This window comes from Hordeum vulgare, chromosome 3H, assembly GCF_904849725.1.
Source record: "Hordeum vulgare subsp. vulgare chromosome 3H, MorexV3_pseudomolecules_assembly, whole genome shotgun sequence".
Lineage (NCBI taxonomy): Eukaryota > Viridiplantae > Streptophyta > Magnoliopsida > Poales > Poaceae > Hordeum > Hordeum vulgare.
In genome coordinates, this window is record NC_058520.1 from 568,251,454 (window position 1) to 568,258,922 (window position 7,469).

Below are 7,469 nucleotides of genomic sequence, written 5' to 3' on the forward strand. Positions count from 1 at the left end.
ATGGCATACGCCAAGCTAGATCGTTGCACATCCCGGTACACTGCTGGAGGCATTTCCTATAAAGTCATCATCGTTCTAAGCTTTGAGCTGTGAGTAAATAAAAGTGTGATGATCATCATTATTAGAGCATTGTCTCGTGTGAGGAAAAAAAAGAGAAGAGGCCAAAGAGCCCATACAAAAAAAGAGAAAACAAAGAGGCCTAAGAGTCCAGATAAAAAAAAAGAGAAAAAGAGAGAAGGGACAATGCTACTATCTTTTTCCACACTTGTGCTTCATAATAGCACCATGTTCTTCATGATTGAAAGCTTCTTGCTTTGTCACTACCATATGATAGTGGGAATCTTCATTACATAACTTGGCTTGTATATTCCAATGATGGGCTTCCTCAAAATTGCCCTAGGTCTTCGTGAGCAAGCAAGTTGGATGCACACCCACTAGTTTTCCTTTTGAGCTTTCACATACTTATAGCTCTAGTGCATCCCTTGTATGGAAATCCCTACTCATTCACATTGATATCTATTAATGGGCATCTCCATAGCCCTTTGATACGCTGAGTCAATGTGACCATCTCCTCCTTTTTGTCTCACAACCACCACCACACTCTATTCCACCTATAGTGCTATATCCATGGCTCACGCTCATGTATTGCGTGATAGTTATAAAAAGTTTGAGAAAGTAAGAGTGCGAAAACAATTACTTGGCCAATACCGGGGTTGTGCATGATTTAAATTAGTTATGTGGGGATGATGGAGCATAGCCAGACTATATGATTTTGTAGGGATAGCTTTCCTTGGCCTTGTTATTTTGAAAGTTCATGATTACCTTGCTAGTTTGCTTGAAATATTATTGTTTTCATGTCAATAGCAAACTATTGTTTCGAATCTTACGGATCTGAACATTCATGTCACGTGAAAGAAGTTGCAAAGGACAACTATGCTAGGTAGCATTCCACATCAAAAATTCAGTCTTTATCACTTCCCTACTCGAGGACGAGCAGGAGTTAAGCTTGGGGATGCTTGATACGTCTCCAACATATCTATAATTCTGATGGTTTCATGCTATTATCTTGTCAAACTTTGGATGTTTTGCATGCCTTTTATATATTTTTTGGGACTAACTTATTAACTCAGTGCCAAGTGCCAGTTCCGGTTTTTTCCACGTTTTTGACCCCTTTCAGAGGAGGATTTTGAACGGAGTCCAAACGGAATGAAACTGCCAAAAAGATTTTTTCTGAAACAGAAAAAGATCAGGAAGCCGGAGAATCAGAGCAGGGGCCACCAGGGACCCCACAAGCCCTCATGGCGCGACCAGGGGGGTCTGCGCCCCCTGGCTTGTGGGATCCCTGGGCCTCCTTTGCCCTAGGTTTTGCACCTATATATTCTCTAAAATTCCATAAAAAATCAGGAGATCATCGAAAGTACTTTTCCACCGCTGCAAGCTTCCGTCTCCGCAAGATCCCATCTGGGGCACGTTCCGGTGCCCTGCCAGAGGGGGGATTTGGATACGGATGGCTTCTTCATCAACACCATGACCTCTCTGATGACGCGTGAGTAGTTCACCATAGACCTATGGGTCCATAGCTAGTAGCTAGATGGCTTCTTCTCTCTCTTGGATCTTCAATACAAAGTTCTCCATGATCTTCATGGAGATCTATCCGATGTAATCTTCTTTTGCGGTGTGTTTGTCGAGATCCGATGAATTGTGGATTTATGATCAGATTATCTATGAATCTTATTTGAGTTTCTTATGATCTCTCTTATGCATGATTTCATATCCTTGTAATTATCTTCAAGTTGTGGGTTTTGTTTGGCCAACTAGATCTATGATTCTTGCAATGGGAGAAGTGCTTGGTTTTGGGTTCATACCGTGCGATGACCTCACCTAGTGACAGAAGGGGTAGCGAGGCACGCATCGCGTTGTTGCCATCAAGGGTAAAAAGATGGGGTTTTCATCATTGTTTGAGTTTAGCCCTCTACATCATGTCATCTTGCTTAAGGCGTTACTCTGTTCGTCATGAACTCAATACACTAGATGCATGCTGGATAGCGGTCGACGTGTGGAGTAATAGTAGTAGATGCAGAAAGTATCGGTCTACCTGTCTCGGACATGATGCCTATATGTATGATCATTGCCTTAGATATCGTCATGACTTTGCGCGGTTCTATCAATTGCTCGGCAGTAATTTGTTCACCCACCGTGATATTTGCTATTTTGAGAGAAGCCTCTAGTGAACACTATGGCCCCCGGGTCTACTCCATACCATATTTTCAGCCTTACACTTTTTCTTCCTTGCACTTTCCGCCTTCAGATGTCACTTTGCAATCAATCTTGAAGGGATTGACAACCCCTTTAAAGCGTTGGGTGCAAGCTCTTTTGTGTTTGCGCAGGTACTCTGGACTTGACGAGATTATCCTACTAGATTGATACCTTGGTTCTCAAACTGAGGGAAATACTTACTGCTCCTGTGCTGCATCACCCTTTCCTCTTCAAGGGAAAAGCCAACACAAGCTCAAGAGACGACAGACGGATCTCTGGCACCATTGCCGGGGAAGGACTTTTGTTGCCGTAGCAAGTACTCATCCAAAGTACTCGCAAGTCTTACATCATAACTATTCTAAGTATGCATCAGTATCAAAGAAGGGGGGTGGTTATATGTGGACTGACTGCAGCAATGCGAGAATAGAGAGAGAAGGCCTAGTCCTATCGAAGACTAGCATCTTCAGGGTCTTGCAGCAATAGATGAGAGTAGAACAGGGGTAACACAAATAATAGTCATATTGTTGCAGCAATATTAAAGTGAGGCCACGCCGAGAGATCCTCCCTCGACTCCCTGCAAAGAAGCAATCCCGAGGCAACTAAATCCAGTTAAGTAACAATTGTAGTTGCATAAGATCAGGGCACAACTCCAAGTCATCCTGTAACTGTGGACACGGCTATTCGAATAGTTAATTTTCATCCCTGCAGGGGTGCAACACATGTCCCGTCACGCTCGATAACACTCTGGTCGGACACACTTTTCTGGGTCCTGCCCGGCCTCGGAATATCGACATGTCGCAGCCCCACCTAAGACTCAATAGAGAGGCCAGCCCGCCGGTCTAAATCCTAAGCACAAAGGGTTCATGGGCCCGGTTCCCCTTCGCGCTCCTGCATGATGCGTGGGCGGCCCACGTCAGTCCTAGCATCCCTTAATCACAAGCGCGATGCATCTCGGGACCACTCGGGCGCGCGCCGCTACGTTCCTGACATCTGAAAAGCTTCGGCTGATACCGCGACGCCGAGTAGCCATAATTCTTCCCGCGTAGCCAGTTAGTGCGAAAAGGTCTCCAACCAACCCAGATCAAATACCCAAATCCATTATCATTTTAATTAGGCCATCAACACAATCTCGCGGGAATCCACCCGACTAACATCTAATCACCAATGATCCCAGTAACATGGTCGAGTAACTGTGTGGTTGTAACATCGGGGGGAATCCGAGGTATCACCCTCGTTGGATTCCGAATGATGTATCCGTCAAGGTGGGCTTAGAGGAATCACCCTCGGGGGTCCCACACTTGAGGGGTTGCACGACAGAGGCATCGTCGGGAATGGTGAAAGAGGAATCAGCCTCGATAACCACGACCGACTAGTTGTACTACAGAGATATCATCAGGAGTACTTAGCGAGGTGTCACCCTCAGTACCCGATAGTATCTCTGTAGTGTCGTACAACTAAGGGGGGTGTATGTGCTGTGTCGGGTATGGCTCGTCGATCAGGGATTGAGATTTGAAAACAAGCGGGGCAACTGGATTATGGGGTCACAGGGGATGACTGCTCCACCTATACTAAATAGTTTTAGAAGTGCAGTGCTGAAAGTAGCAGTTCATCAAAAACCGGCTATGCATCAGATATAGGAGCTAACTACAACAGTAGCAAAAATACTAATGCAAGCAGTAGGACGAAAGACATAGGCGATATAGGAATGATCAAGGGGGGTTTGCTTGCCTTACTGCTCTGCGGCAAAGTACTGATCGGCACGGTCGTAGATGTACCCGACAACAGCGTCAGTCTCGGGGTCTACCGGTAAGAAGAGGGGGAAGAAACAATAAATAATAGCAATGGTGCAACACAATGCATGACATGGCAAGATGCAGGCTAGACATGAGCTAACGCAGTAACATCCGTCGCAGACGGGTCGGAAGAATATCTCACGATATTTTCCGGGTCTCGGGCTACTACCAGTCACACTCGAAACGATGGAAATGTTCCATGTTTGCTATGCTAGGGACGCGTGACAAACGAATGGACCGTGTATCCGGGTTCGTCTCGTTCTGCTGATCAACTTTCATGTTGAAAATATTTTGATGTGACTTACGGGTTAATTTATATTAATTTTTAAAGTTTTATTAATTATTTAGAAAATAAAAACAGATTTAATAAAATTGATTAAAAGCAATTATGACATCAGCATGATGTCATGCTGACATCAGCAGTTGACTGGTCAACTAATCAGCGGGTCCCATGCGTCATAGACACAAGTTTTTAATTAAGATTAAATAGTAATTAATCAGATTAATTTAGTGGGGACCCACGTGTCATACTCCAATTATTCTAATTACCTAATTAATTAATTAACTAATTAATTAAATAATATATCTATTTATTTATTTATTAAAACATATTTTTATTTTTACATTCTATTTTTTATTTTCCTTTAAAAGAGGGTGTGGGGCCTCCGTGTCATAGACAGCGGGGTGGGTTGGCCACCGGTAAGTGGCTTAGGCCACATACACACAAAACACCCATAAACATATTTATACAATCAACGTATTTCTCCATATACCTACATACATAAATACATACATACGTGCATCTCATACATACAAAATACATACGCGAATACATCATTTTATTTTTATTTCTATCTAAAACTCTCTCTCTCCAACCTTTGTGTTAAACAACAAAGAACTCTCAAACTCTCAACCACACACAGAGAGAGGGACATCTCCAACATCACCTCCTCGATCCTAACGGCGTCGAAACGGAGCGTTGTTTGCCGGAATGGAACCGGGACGGCGCGAGGAAGGAAACGGTGGGAGGAGCCCGAAAAGGGGCTCACCGACGTTGACGAGAGGGCCCGGTGAAGCCGGAGTTCTCTGGAGGCGGAGGAGACGGCGAGGAGAAGGACGGGGCGGTGACGGTGGCGCGGTTCCGGAGACGGTGGTGACGAGGAGAGCCGACCGGAGGGCCGTGATGACCCACAAGTATAGGGGATCAATCTAGTCCTTTTGATAAGTAAGAGTGTCGAACCCAATGAGGAGCAGAAGGATGTGACAAGTGGTTTTCAGCAAGGTAAAATCTGCAAGCACTGAAATTGTCGGTAACAAGTGATTGTGTGGTGAGATGATTCGTAGCAAGCAACAAGTGACAAAAGTAGAAACGGTGCAGCAAAGTGGCCCAATCCCTTTTGTAGCAAGGGACAAGCCTGGACAAAGTCTTATAGGAGGAAAAACGCTCCCGAGGACACACGGGAATTTCTGTCATGCTAGTTTTCATCATGTTCATATGATTCACGTTCGTTACTTTGATAGTTTGATATGTGGGTGGACCGGCGCTTGGGTACTGCCCTTACTTGGACAAGAATCCCAGTTATGATTAACCCCTCTCGCAAGCATCCGCAACTATGAAAGAAGAATTAAGACAATGTCTAACCATAGCATTAAACTAGTGGATCCAAATCAGCCCCTTACGAAGTAACGCATAAACTAGGTTTAAGCTTCTGTCACTCTAGCAACCCATCATCTACTTACTACTTCCCAATGCCTTCCTCTAGGCCCAAATAATGGTGAAGTGTTATGTAGTCTACATTCACATAACACCACTAGAGGAAAAACAACATACAACATATCAAATTACCGAACGAATACCAAATTCACATGACTACTATTAGCATGACTTATCCCATGTCCTCAGGAACAAAAGTAACTACTCACAAAGAATAATTATATTCATGACCAGAGAGGTAATGAGTAGCATAAAGGATCTGAACATAAACTCTTCCACCAAGTAATCCAACTAGCATCAACTACAAAGAGTAATCAACACTACTAGCAACCTTACAAGTACCAATCGGAGTAGCGAGACGGAGATTGGTTACAAGTGATGAACTAGGGTTTGGAGATGAGATGGTGCTGATGAAGATGTTGATGGTGACGAGTCCCCTCCGATGAGAGGAGTGTTGGTGATGACGATGGCGATGATTTCCCACTCCGGGAGGGAAGTTTCCCCGGCAGGATCGTCCTGTCGGAGCTCTAGATTGGTTCTGCTCAAGTTCCGCCTCGTGGCGGCAGCAAAACCACGAAAAAGCTCATCCTTGATTTTTTTTCCAAACGAAATCCTTCATATAGCAGAAGAGGGGGGCAAGTGGGCCAGCAGGTTGCCCACAAGCCCTCATGGCGCAGCCTGGGGGGTGGTCGCGCCGTGCAGGCATGTGGCCAACCACTGGCGCCCCTCCTCGTTGATTTGTACGACGTTTGGAGTTGCGCAGAATAGGTATCTCAAACTTGCTCCACTTTTCGGCCAGAATTCCAGTTGTCGGCATTCTCCCTCTTCATGTAAACCTTGCAAAATAAGAGAGAAACGGCATAAGAATTGTACCGTGAAGTGAAATAACATCCCAAGAAGCGATAAATATCAACATGAAAACATGATGCAAAATGGACGTATCAACTCCCCCAAGCTTAGACCTCGCCTGTCCTCAAGCGAAAGCCTAGCTTAATAAATATGTCCACATGTTTAGGGAGAGAGGTGTCGACAAAACAAGATACGAACATGCATGCATCATGATCATGATCAGAACAGCATTACCAACATATAATCTCTGATGCTAAAGTGATAATTCCTTCACAAAGTAAAGCATGGATCAAGAACCTTACCGAGAAGTAACAACCGATAGCCTTTAGTCATTGAAGCAATTGCAATTTATCACAACATCAGAAAGAGTCAAATAAGAGCTTGTAAAGAAAATCCACATACTCAATCATTCTTTCGTTCTCTACAATTGCTACAACTCATGTGGTACTCATGAGATCAAAGTTTCAGCTAGACACAGAGAAAGATAGGGGCTTATAGCTTTGCCTCCCAACTGCTTACCTCAAGGGTAATGTCAACAATAATAATTCATGAATACTTACTTCCAAGTTGACATATGAATATAGATCTTTCCCAAGCATATGACATTAGCCAAGATAAAAGCGAAATAAGGAATTGGTGAAGATCACCATGACTCTTTCAAGGGAAAAAAGTAAAGGTACGAGATAGGCCCTTCGTAGAGGGAAGCAGAGGTTTTCATGCGCTTTTGAGGTTTGGATGTGTGTCCTCTTAGTGCGAAGGAACGTCACTTTATATTGCCTCCTGTGATAAAGAACTTTATTATACAGTCTGTCGCTTTTATGTCTTCCTCATCACAGGTTCGTACAAAGCTTATTTTA